Raw genomic sequence first — 12261 nt, 5'->3', positions numbered from 1 at the left:
TGATCAAGTTTATGATGGCATGTCACTCTAGAAATTATCTTTGTTTATCGTTTACCTGCTCGGGACGAGCAGGAACTAAGCTTGGGGATGCTGATACGTCTCCGACGTATCGATAATTTCTTATGTTCCATGCCACATTATTGATGATATCTACATGTTTTGTATGCACATTTTATGTCATATTTATGCGTTTTCTGGAACTAACCTATTGACGAGATGCCGAAGGGCCGTTCTTGTTTTCTGCTGTTTTTGGTTTCGAAATCCTAGTAACGAAATATTCTCGGAATTGGACGAAATCAACGCCCAGGTTCCTATTTTGCCCGGAAGCATCCAGAACACCCGAGAGTCGCCAGAGGGGGGCCACACAGGCCCCAGATGATAGGCCGGCGCGGCCCAGGCCCTGGCCGCGCCGCCTTATGGTGTCATCGCCTCTTCGACCCTCCGACTCCGCCTCTTCGCCTATTTAAAGGTCCCAGACCTAAAACCTCGGGACGGAAAAGCCACGGCACGAGAAACCTTCCAGAGCCGCCGCCATCGCGAAGCCAAGATCTGGGGGACAGGAGTCTCTGTTTCGGCACGCCGCCGGGACGGGGAAGTGCCCCCGGAAGGCTTCTCCATCAACACCACCGCCATCTTCATCAACGCTGATGTCTCCCATGAGGAGGGAGTAGTTCTCCATCGAGGCTCGGGGCTGTACCGGTAGCTATGTGGTTAATCTCTCTCCTATGTACTTCAATACAATGATCTCATGAGCTGCTTTACATGATTGAGATCCATATGATGAGCTTTGTATCGCTACTAGTTGTGTGCTACTCATGTGATGTTATTAAAGTAGTCTATTCCTCCTGCATGGTGTAAAGGTGACTAGTGTGTGCACCGTGTGGTTCTTGTCGTAGGCTATGATCATGATCTCTTGTAGATTGTGGAGTTAATTATCATTATGATAGTATTGATGTGATCTATTCCTCCTTCATAGTGTAATGTGGACAGTGTGTGCGCTATGTTAGTTCTTGGTTTATTTTACAATGATCTATTATGCTCTAAGGTTATTTAAATATGAACATCGAATGTTGTGAAGCTTGTTAACTCCGGCATTGAGGTGCTCTTGTAGCCCTACACAACGACTGGTGTTTGTCATCCAACAAAAGAGTGTATGTAGCACATATGAGAAAGAGTTATTTATTATGCGATCAATGTTGAGAGTGTCCACTAGTGAAAGTGTAATCCCTAGGCTTTGTTCCTAAATACTGCTATCGCTGCTTGTTTACTGTTTTACTGCGTTACTACTGCTGCGTTACTACTGCTGCGTTACTACCGCTTGTTTATCGTCCCGGGCAAAGCACTTTTCCGGTGCCGTTGCCACTTTGCTCATACTTATTTATACCACCTGTATTTCACTATCTCTTCGCCGAACTAGTGCACCTATTAGGTGTGTTGGGGACACAAGAGACTTCTTGCTTTGTGGTTGCAGGGTTGCATGAGAGGGATATCTTTGACCTCTTCCTCCCTGAGATCGATAAACCTCGGGTGATCCACTTAAGGGAAACTTGCTGCTGTTCTACAAACCTCTGCTCTTGGAGGCCCAACACTGTCTACAAGAATAGAAGCTCCCGTAGACATCATGCGCCACCACCAAAGATCTGCCAGATCCCACCCTCCCCCAAACTTACCAGTGGCACACCCCTTAGAGGTGCCCCATCGCTATGGGAAGGGGGAACATATAGGTTTAGGATTGCTAGTGGCACACCATATATAGGTGCGCCATTTCTACCTCAAATAGCAGTGGCGCACCTATATGTGGTGCGCCACTAGTAACTCACTCCTGGCCAAAATTCTTCCCATGCACACCCCCCTTCCCCGGTCGTCTTTTCGGTTTTGAAAAAAAATGAAATAAATAGATATAAATTGCACAAAAAATTCCTTCGAGATGTCCATGTATTATGTCATCTAGTTTCCATGAAAAATTAAAAACATGCATTTCGATATATTATGCAAAATAACGTCATTGTTCGGTAAAACAAGATTTCTGGTTCCCTACGACCTCCGATGAAAAACTTTTTTATATCAAAAAATATCTACGCAAAATTTCCTATCCGAATTCAACGACCCATGGTCGTTTGGTCAAAAAAAATGGATTCATAAAATTCAAAACAGAAACATGACTTTTTCAGGTTTTAGATTTGGGGCAAAATTTTCAAAAATAAGAAAAAAAATAGCAATGGCGCGCCCCTCACTTGGTGCGCCACTGCTAAGCCTCCTGCCCACGAAATTTGAAATTAAAGGACGGCCGGCCACTTACCCCCTCCTATTCCCTCCTCCCTCCTCCTCCACTCATTCTTTCTCCTCCTCCTCTCCTCTCATCTCCCCGTCTCCTCCTCCTCATCTCTTTTCCTCCTTTCCTCCTCCTTTCCTGCTCCTCCTCCTCCTCTCTACCCCTCCATCCACTCCGACGACCCTCCGGCCTTACTCCGACGACCCTCCATCCTCCATCGTCCTCTCTAGCGACCCTCCTGATACGTCTCCGACGTATCGATAATTTCTTATGTTCCATGCCACATTATTGATGATATCTACATGTTTTATGCACACTTTATGTCATATTCGTGCATTTTCTGGAACTAACCTATTAACAAGATGCCGAAGAGCCGATTCGTCGTTTCTGCTGTTTTTGGTTTCGAAATCCTAGTAACGAAATATTCTCGAATTGGACGAAATCAACGCCCAGGGTCCTATTTTGCCACGAAGCTTCCAGAAGACCGAAGGGGAGTCGAAGTGGGGCCACGAGGCGCCGCCACACTAGGGCGGCGCGGCCCAGGCCCTGGCCGCGCCGACCTATGGTGTGGGGCCCTCGTGTGGCCCCCCGCGTTGCCCTTCCGCCTACTTAAAGCCTCCGTCGCGAAACCCCCAGTACCGAGAGCCACGATACGGAAAACCTTCCAAAGCCGCCGCCATCGCGAAGCCAAGATCTGGGGGACAGGAGTCTCTGTTCCGGCACGCCGCCGGGACGGGGAAGTGCCCCCGGAAGGCTTCTCCATCGACACCACCGCCATCTCCATCAACGCTGCTTGTCTCCCATGAGGAGGGAGTAGTTCTCCATCAAGGCTCGGGGCTGTACCGGTAGCTATGTGGTTAATCTCTCTCCTATGTGCTTCAATACAATAATCTCATGAGCTGCCTTACATGATTGAGATTCATATGATGATGCTTGTAATCTAGATGTCATTATGCTAGTCAAGTGGGTTTTACTTATGTGATCTCCGGAGACTCCTTGTCCCACGTGTGTAAAGGTGACAGTGTGTGCACCGTGTGGGTCTCTTAGGCTATATTTCACAGAATACTTATTCACTGTTATGAATGGCGTAGTGAAGTGCTTATTTATATCTCTTTATGATTGCAATGTGTTTTGTATCACAATTTATCTATGTGCTACTCTAGTGATGTTATTAAAGTAGTTTTATTCCTCCTGCACGGTGTAATGGTGATAGTGTGTGCATCCGTGTTAGTACTTGGCGTAGGCTATGATTATGATCTCTTGTAGATTATGAAGTTAACTATTTCTATGATGGTATTGATGTGATCTATTCCTCCTACATAGTGTGAAGGTGACGAGTGTGCATGCTATGTTAGTACTTGGTTTAGTTGTGTTGATCTGTCATGCACTCTAAGGTTATTTAAATATGAACATTGAATATTGTGGAGCTTGTTAACTCCGGCATTGAGGGTTCGTGTAATCCTACGCAGTTAGTGGTGTTCATCATCCAACAAAAGGGTGTAGAGTATGCATTTATCTATTCTGTTATGTGATCAAAGTTGAGAGTGTCCACTAGTGAAAGTCTATTCCCTAGGCCTTGTTCCTAAATATCGCTATCGCTTGTTTCATCGTTTTACTTGCGTTACTACTGCTGCGTTACTACTGCTTGTTTACTATCCTGGGCAAAGCACTTTTCCGGTGCCGTTGCCACTCGCTCATACTTATTTATACCACCTGTATTTCACTATCTCTTCGCCGAACTAGTGCACCTATTAGGTGTGTTGGGGACACAAGAGACTTCTTGCTTTGTGGTTGCGGGGGTTTCATGAGAGGGATATCTTTGACCTCTTCCTCCCTGAGTTCGATAAACCTTGGGTGATCCACTTAAGGGAAACTTGCTGCTGTTCTACAAACCTCTGCTCTTGGAGGCCCAACACTGTCTACAAGAATAGAAGCACCCGTAGACATCAAGCTATTTTCTGGCGCCGTTGCCGGGGAGGAAAGGTAAAAGGTACTCACACTCCGGATCTCGGCTACTAAGCTATTTTCGCTGTTGTAAGTACTCGAAGCTATTTCCTTTAGATCCTGCAATTGCATCTTTTTGTTTCTTGTTTACACTAATTTGGCATAATGGACAAAAATGAGCTTCTTATTCTATTTCCTGATTTAAGACATGGATGGTTTGATGCGAAAATTAAAAAACCTATGAAACCTTATTTGCATGCTGGTAGTAATATTAGTATGAACGCTTTGAACACCATTGTTGATAATAATATAGAAAGTTCTAAGCTTGGGGAAGCTGGTTTTCATGATCTTTTTAGTCCCCCAAGCATTGAGGAGAAAATTTTCTTTGATGATACTTTGCCTCCTATTTATGATGATTATAATGATAGTGGTCTTTTGGTGCCACCTACTATGGATAGTAAATTTTGTTGTGATTATACTATGCCTCCTACACTTGATGAGAATAATAATGATAGCTACTTTGTTGAATTTGCTCCCACTATTACTAATAAAATTGATTATGCCTATGTGGAGAGTACTAATTTTATGCATGAGACTCATGATAAGAATGCTTTATGTGATAGTTATATTGTTGAGTTTGCTCATGATGCTACTGAAAGTTATTATGAGAGAGGAAAATATGGTTGTAGAAATTTTCATGTTACTAAAATGCCTCTCTATGTGCTGAAATTTTTGAAGCTACACTTGTTTTATCTTCCTATGCTTGTCACTTTGCTCTTCATGAACTTGTTTATTTACAAGATTCCTATGCATAGGAAGCATGTTAGACTCAAATGTGTTTTGAATTTGCCTCTTGATGCTCTCTTTTGCTTCAACTACTATTTCTTGCGAGTGCATCATTAAAACTGTTGAGCCCATCTTAATGGCTATAAAGAAAGAACTTCTTGGGAGATAACCCATGTGTTTATTTTGCTACAGTACTTTTATTTTATATTTGTGTCTTGGAAGTTGTTACTACTGTAGCAACCTCTCCTTATCTTATTTTATTGCATTGTTGTGCCAAGTAAAGTCTTTGATAGTAAAGTGAATACTAGATTTGGATTGCTGCGCAGTAATAGATTTCTTTGCTGTCACGAATTCCGGTCTGCCTCTCTGTAGGTAGCTCAGAAAATTATGCCAATTTACGTGCGTGATCCTCAGATATGTACGCAACTTTCATTCAATTTGGGCATTTTCATTTGAGCAAGTCTGGTGCCTCAATAAAATCCATCTTTACGGACTGTCCTGTTTTGACAGATTCTGCCTTTTATTTCGCATTGCCCCTTTTGCTATGTTGGATGAATTTCTTTGATCCATTAATGTCCAGTAGCTTTATGCAATGTCCAGAAGTATTAAGAATGATTGTGTCACCTCTGAACATGTTAATTTTTATTGTGCACTAACCCTCTAATGAGTTGTTTCGAGTTTGGTGTGGAGGAAGTTTTCAAGGGTCAAGAGAGGAGGATGATATACTATGATCAAGAAGAGTGAAAGCTCTAAGCTTGGGGATGCCCCGGTGGTTCACCCCTGCATATTTCAAGAAGACTCAAGCGTCTAAGCTTGGGGATGCCAAAGGCATCCACTTCTTCATCGACAACATTATCAGGTTCCTCCCCTAAAACTATATTTTTATTCCGTCACATCTTATGTACTTTGCTTGGAGCGTCGGTTTGTTTTTGTTTTTGTTTTGTTTGAATAAAATGGATCCTAGCATTCACTGTATGGGAGAGAGACACTCTCCGCTGTAGCATATGGACAAGTATGTCCTTAGGCTTTACTCATAGTATTCATGGCGAAGTTTCTTCTTCGTTAAATTGTTATATGGTTGGAATTGGAAAATGCTACATGTAGTAATTCTAAAATGTCTTGAATAATTTGATACTTGGCAATTGTTGTGCTCATGTTTAAGCTCTTGCATCATATACTTTGCACCCATTAATGAAGAAACACCTAGAGCTTGCTAATTTGGTTTGCATATTTGATCTCTCTAAAATCTAGATAATATCTAGTATTGAGTTTTGAACAACAAGGAAGACGGTGTAGGGTCTTATAATGTTTACAATATGTCTTTTATGTGAGTTTTGCTGCACCGTTCATCCTTGTGTTTGTTTCAAATAACCTTGCTAGCCTAAACCTTGTATCGAGAGGGAATACTTCTCATGCATCCAAAATCCTTGAGCCAACCACTATGCCATTTGTGTCCACCATACCTACCTACTACATGGTATTTTTCCGCCATTCCAAAGTAAATTGCTTGAGTGCTACCTTTAAAATTCCATCATTCACCTTTGCAATATATAGCTCATGGGACAAATAGCTTAAAAACTATTGTGGTATTGAATATGTACTTATGCACTTTATCTCTTATTAAGTTGCTTGCTGTGCGATAACCATGTTTCTGGGGACGCCATCAACTATTCTTTGTTGAATATCATGTGAGTTGCTATGCATGTCCGTCTTGTCTGAAGTAAGAGAGATCTACCACTTTAATGGTTGGAGCATGCATATTGTTAGAGAAGAACATTGGGCCGCTAACTAAAGCCATGATTCATGGTGGAAGTTTCAGTTTTGGACATATATCCTCAATCTCATATGAGAATAATAATTGTTGCCACATGCTTATGCATTAAAGAGGAGTCCATTATCTGTTGTCCATGTTGTCCCGGTATGGATGTCTAAGTTGAGAATAATCAAAAGCGAGAAATCCAAAATGCGAGCTTTCTCCTTAGACCTTTGTACGAGGCGGCATGGAGGTACCCCATTGTGACACTTGGTTAAAACATGTGTATTGCGATGATCCGGTAGTCCAAGCTAATTAGGACAAGGTGCGGGCACTATTAGTATACTATGCATGAGGCTTGCAACTTGTAAGATATAATTTACATAACTCATATGCTTTATTACTACCGTTGACAAAATTGTTTCATGTTTTCAAAATAAAAGCTCTAGCACAAATATAGCAATCGATGCTTTCCTCTTTGAAGGACCATTCTTTTTACTTTTATGTTGAGTCAGTTCACCTATCTCTCTCCACCTCAAGAAGCAAACACTTGTGTGAACTGTGCATTGATTCCTACATATTTGCATATTGCACTTGTTATATTACTCTATGTTGACAATTATCCATGAGATACACATGTTACAAGTTGAAAGCAACCGCTGAAACTTAATCTTCCTTTGTGTTGCTTCAATACCTTTACTTTGATTTATTGCTTTATGAGTTAACTCTTATGCAAGACTTACTGATGCTTGTCTTGAAGTACTATTCATGAAAAATCTTTGCTTTATGATTCACTTGTTTACTCATGTCATTACCATTGTTTCGATCGCTGCATTCATTACATATGTTTACAAATAGTATGATCAAGGTTATGATGGCATGTCACTTCAGAAATTATCTTTATTATCGTTTTACCTCGCCGGGACGAGCAAAACTAAGCTTGGGGATGCTGATACGTCTCCGACGTATCGATAATTTCTTATGTTCCATGCCACATTATTGATGATATCTACATGTTTTATGCACACTTTATGTCATATTCGTGCATTTTCTCGGAACTAACCTATTAACAAGATGCCGAAGAGCCAGTTGCTATTTTCTGCTGTTTTTGGTTTCAGAAATCCTAGTAACGAAATATTCTCGGAATTGGACGAAATCAACGCCCAGGGTCCTATTTTGCCACGAAGCTTCCAGAAGACCGAAGGGGAGTCGAAGTGGGGCCACGAGGCGCCGCCACACTAGGGCGGCGCGGCCCGGGCCCTGGCCGCGCCGACCTATGGTGTGGGGCCCTCGTGTGGCCCCCCGCGTTGCCCTTCCGCCTACTTAAAGCCTCCGTCGCGAAACCCCCAGTACCGAGAGCCACGATACGGAAAACCTTCCAGAGCCGCCGCCATCGCGAAGCCAAGATCTGGGGGACAGGAGTCTCTGTTCCGGCACGCCGCCGGGACGGGGAAGTGCCCCCGGAAGGCTTCTCCATCGACACCACCACCATCTCCATCAACGCTGCTGTCTCCCATGAGGAGGGAGTAGTTCTCCATCAAGGCTCGGGGCTGTACCGGTAGCTATGTGGTTAATCTCTCTCCTATGTGCTTCAATACAATAATCTCATGAGCTGCCTTACATGATTGAGATTCATATGATGATGCTTGTAATCTAGATGTCATTATGCTAGTCAAGTGGGTTTTACTTATGTGATCTCCGGAGACTCCTTGTCCCACGTGTGTAAAGGTGACGGTGTGTGCACCGTGTGGGTCTCTTAGGCTATATTTCACGGAATACTTATTCACTGTTATGAATGGCGTAGTGAAGTGCTTATTTATATCTCTTTATGATTGCAATGTGTTTTGTATCACAATTTATCTATGTGCTACTCTAGTGATGTTATTAAAGTAATTTTATTCCTCCTGCACGGTGTAATGGTGACAGTGTGTGCATCCGTGTTAGTACTTGGCGTAGGCTATGATTATGATCTCTTGTAGATTATGAAGTTAACTATTGCTATGATGGTATTGATGTGATCTATTCCTCCTACATAGTGTGAAGGTGACAGTGTGCATGCTATGTTAGTACTTGATTTAGTTGTGTTGATCTGTCATGCACTCTAAGGTTATTTAAATATGAACATTGAATATTGTGGAGCTTGTTAACTCCGGCATTGAGGGTTCGTGTAATCCTACGCAATTAGTGGTGTTCATCATCCAACAAAAGAGTGTAGAGTATGCATTTATCTATTACTGTTATGTGATCAAAGTTGAGAGTGTCCACTAGTGAAAGTCTATTCCCTAGGCCTTGTTCCTAAATACTCGCTATCGCTTGTTTACTTGTTTCATTGCGTTACTACTCTGCTGCGTTACTACTTGCTTGTTTCTTGTCCTGGGCAAAGCACTTTTCCGGTACCGTTGCCACTTGCTCATACTTATTTATACCACCTGTATTTCACTATCTCTTCGCCGAACTAGTGCACCTATTAGGTGTGTTGGGGACACAAGAGATTTCTTGCTTTGTGGTTGCGGGGTTGCATGAGAGGGATATCTTTGACCTCTTCCTCCCGAGTTCGATAAACCTTGGGTGATCCACTTAAGGGAAACTTGCTGCTGTTCTACAAACCTCTGCTCTTGGAGGCCCAACACTGTCTACAAGAATAGAAGCACCCGTAGACATCACCTCCTCTCCGACAACCCTCCGGCCTCCTTCCTCCTCTCCGGTGACATCCGATATCTATTAGCTCCGGCCTTACTCCTCTCCTCCATCCTCACTTCTCCTCCCTCTCTCATACATCCATCCTCACGGCTGCTAGGTTATGAAAAATTGGAATGAACATGGGACAAATAATTCGGGCAACAAAAACAAGAAAAAAATAACGAGCAACAAAATTTGAAAAAATGTGCTAGATCTAGATCTAGATTCAGAAATTTCAAATTTTAGCAGTGGCGCATCTTGTTTTTGTCTCTGGCGCACCTCACGCGTTTAGCAGTGGCGCACCACGGAGCTAGTAGTGGCGCACTACTTGGTGCACCACTGCTAAGCCAGATAGCAATGGCGCACCACTGATGCATCACTGCCAACAGATAACAGTGGCGTGATAGCAGTGGCGCACCTAGTGACATGGGCATACCCTTCGGGTACCCATTATTAGTATACCTGGCTCGGCCCAATATGGAGAAGACCAAATATGGAGAAGGCCCAACAAAGCAACCCGAAGAAGTAGTCGACTAGGACTCTTGTAAAACCCTAGGCTGGTTGCATATATAAAGCTAGCCAGGGCACCCGAAATAGGGAGGCCAACAGATAGACAGGAAATAGACAACATATCTCCACCTACGGCGGCACCCTGTAAAGATACTTATGATCATATAGTAGATTGCTAGCAGCATGTAGGGATCCTCCACCGAGGGGACCCGAAGCTGGGTACGTCGTGTGCCTAATCTCGTCCCCGGAATCTCCATCGTCGCTCTCTCCCGAAACCCAAGTCTACAATACGTAGGCATTGGCGAGGTGATCCCTCGTCAATTGGCGCCGTCTGTGGGAATCTGCGACGACTGGATTTTGTCATCCGGGCGGGATCCATCGAGTTTATCATCAACAACTTTCAGTTCGTCACATCTACCGGCCGGCCAGATTTTTTCGCCTAGGTGCGCCACTAATAGCCAATTTAGGTGCACCACTGATTAGCTATTTCCTAGTAGTGACCGCGGAGGCAGGGCAGAGACCAGCTACCCACAGGAGAGAGCACCGATCCGGAGCCGATGATAGTGCGGCATGCAGCAACCTAGATGATGACGGTGATGGAGGTTAGATGATGGCCGGGATGACGGCGAACTAGCAGAGGAGGAGCTTGCGGCAGGGCGGGGCTGCAAGGTATCGCGGGAGTGTGCCGTCCCCGAGCGGGGAGGGCGGCGATTAAGTCGGCGATGGTTGTGTGGGCTCACCGGAGGAGAAGAAGACCTCATGGAGGGGCAGCGCTGGTCAGCCGAGAGCTAGCTTCTTTCTCGGTCAGCGGAGCCCTAGGCGCATTCTAATTTGATCTCGCTTTCTAAAACCACACATGCATGGCTATAAAAAATAAAAAGCAATTCATTTGAAAATTTTCCTAAAATATGGGACCATTTGGGAACTATGTGCAATCCACAAAATAAGTTGCTGCACTAGAAACTGACATACAAGGTGTCTAGCTTATGTCGTAGGCGTCTATTCTGTAATACACGTGTGTGAGATAGAATCCGACCATAACAATTATGTGGCGTGTCTATCTCATAGAGGCACAGTTTCAAACGGGACGGCGTGTCTGGTAAAGTTTATCATACACACACCGGTCTGGCTGGATGATGGCCAATAGGATGCTGCCAAAAATCATTTCCTTTTCTTTTCTGTATAACAGAATCTTTTGGTCTTATGTTAATGTGTCACCAGTGATAAAAAAAAATTGTTCCCAATGATAAGCTGCCTGTTGGAAGTTGGTCCGTTGGCTACATATCTGAGCTGATCGTGTTCTCTGGAAGTATATACACCTGTTGCACTATGACTATAGGTAGCTACCTAAGTCCATACTCTTTTATATACATTGCTGATCCTCAATCCTATCTTGACCCAATATTATGGGCTATATTTTTCATCCCAAAATATATTTCTTGAAGAGAACATCATATATAGTACGTTTCTGAACAATGATTGTTTTTTATTTCCGTGAAGAGAGCAAAGAGAACTCATTATAATTTATTAACATAAATCTTATCAAAGCAAAAATGAGCCATAGTTATGAATTAGTAGAATGGTTCAAATAAACATGCTTACCAATACAGACAGCTCAAGTTGAACAAGGTGTATTATGTAGAATGGCAAATCTGAGAGATCTTAGATCCATATGTATGAACCAAAATAATGGAAACATCACGAGAATATATATATCTAGGTTAAAAAAATTGTGAAAAAACGTGCGTATATAGAGAATGAGTAGAAGCATGTACATGTAAAATTTCTTAAGGATACAAAAATAATAATTCCGGCATCTGTTTACCTTAACTTATAACCTTTTTTATCCATTGTCTAACTTAAAGTTTTTTAGCTCCTATCAACGATAATTGTACTATAGCTTTTTGATTCACCTCTAGCTCCCAAATGGTCATATTTTCCACCAAATTTCATAATGCTATGTGGGTATCCCACTCGCGTGTGTCTGTAAAAAAGTAAATCATATACGAATGTGTTCCTCTCCTTCTTGCGGCCTCCATGCGAAGAGCCGGCCTCGTGACCGTTCTTCGTCTTGCGGAATGGCTAGGACTTGTCCATGGCGGTGCTCGGTGGTATGTGGAGGAAGGGAAAATGTCAATTGCATGGACGTGAGCGAAAATAGCCACGGCCGCTCGGCTTAAAAAAACAAGGCAAATGCCTCGCAATCAATGCCTGGCGTGGAACACCTGCGTCGCCCGCTAGCACTGGCATGCAGAAGCTGAAGTGAGTGCGATTAACGCGGCGCAAAAGGTCGTAGCGGTGCCACTCGCGCTGACAC

Source organism: Lolium rigidum, chromosome 1, assembly GCF_022539505.1.
Source record: "Lolium rigidum isolate FL_2022 chromosome 1, APGP_CSIRO_Lrig_0.1, whole genome shotgun sequence".
Classification (NCBI taxonomy): domain Eukaryota; kingdom Viridiplantae; phylum Streptophyta; class Magnoliopsida; order Poales; family Poaceae; genus Lolium; species Lolium rigidum.
The sequence above is the reverse complement of the archived record's forward strand: the minus strand, read 5'-3'. Positions refer to the sequence as shown.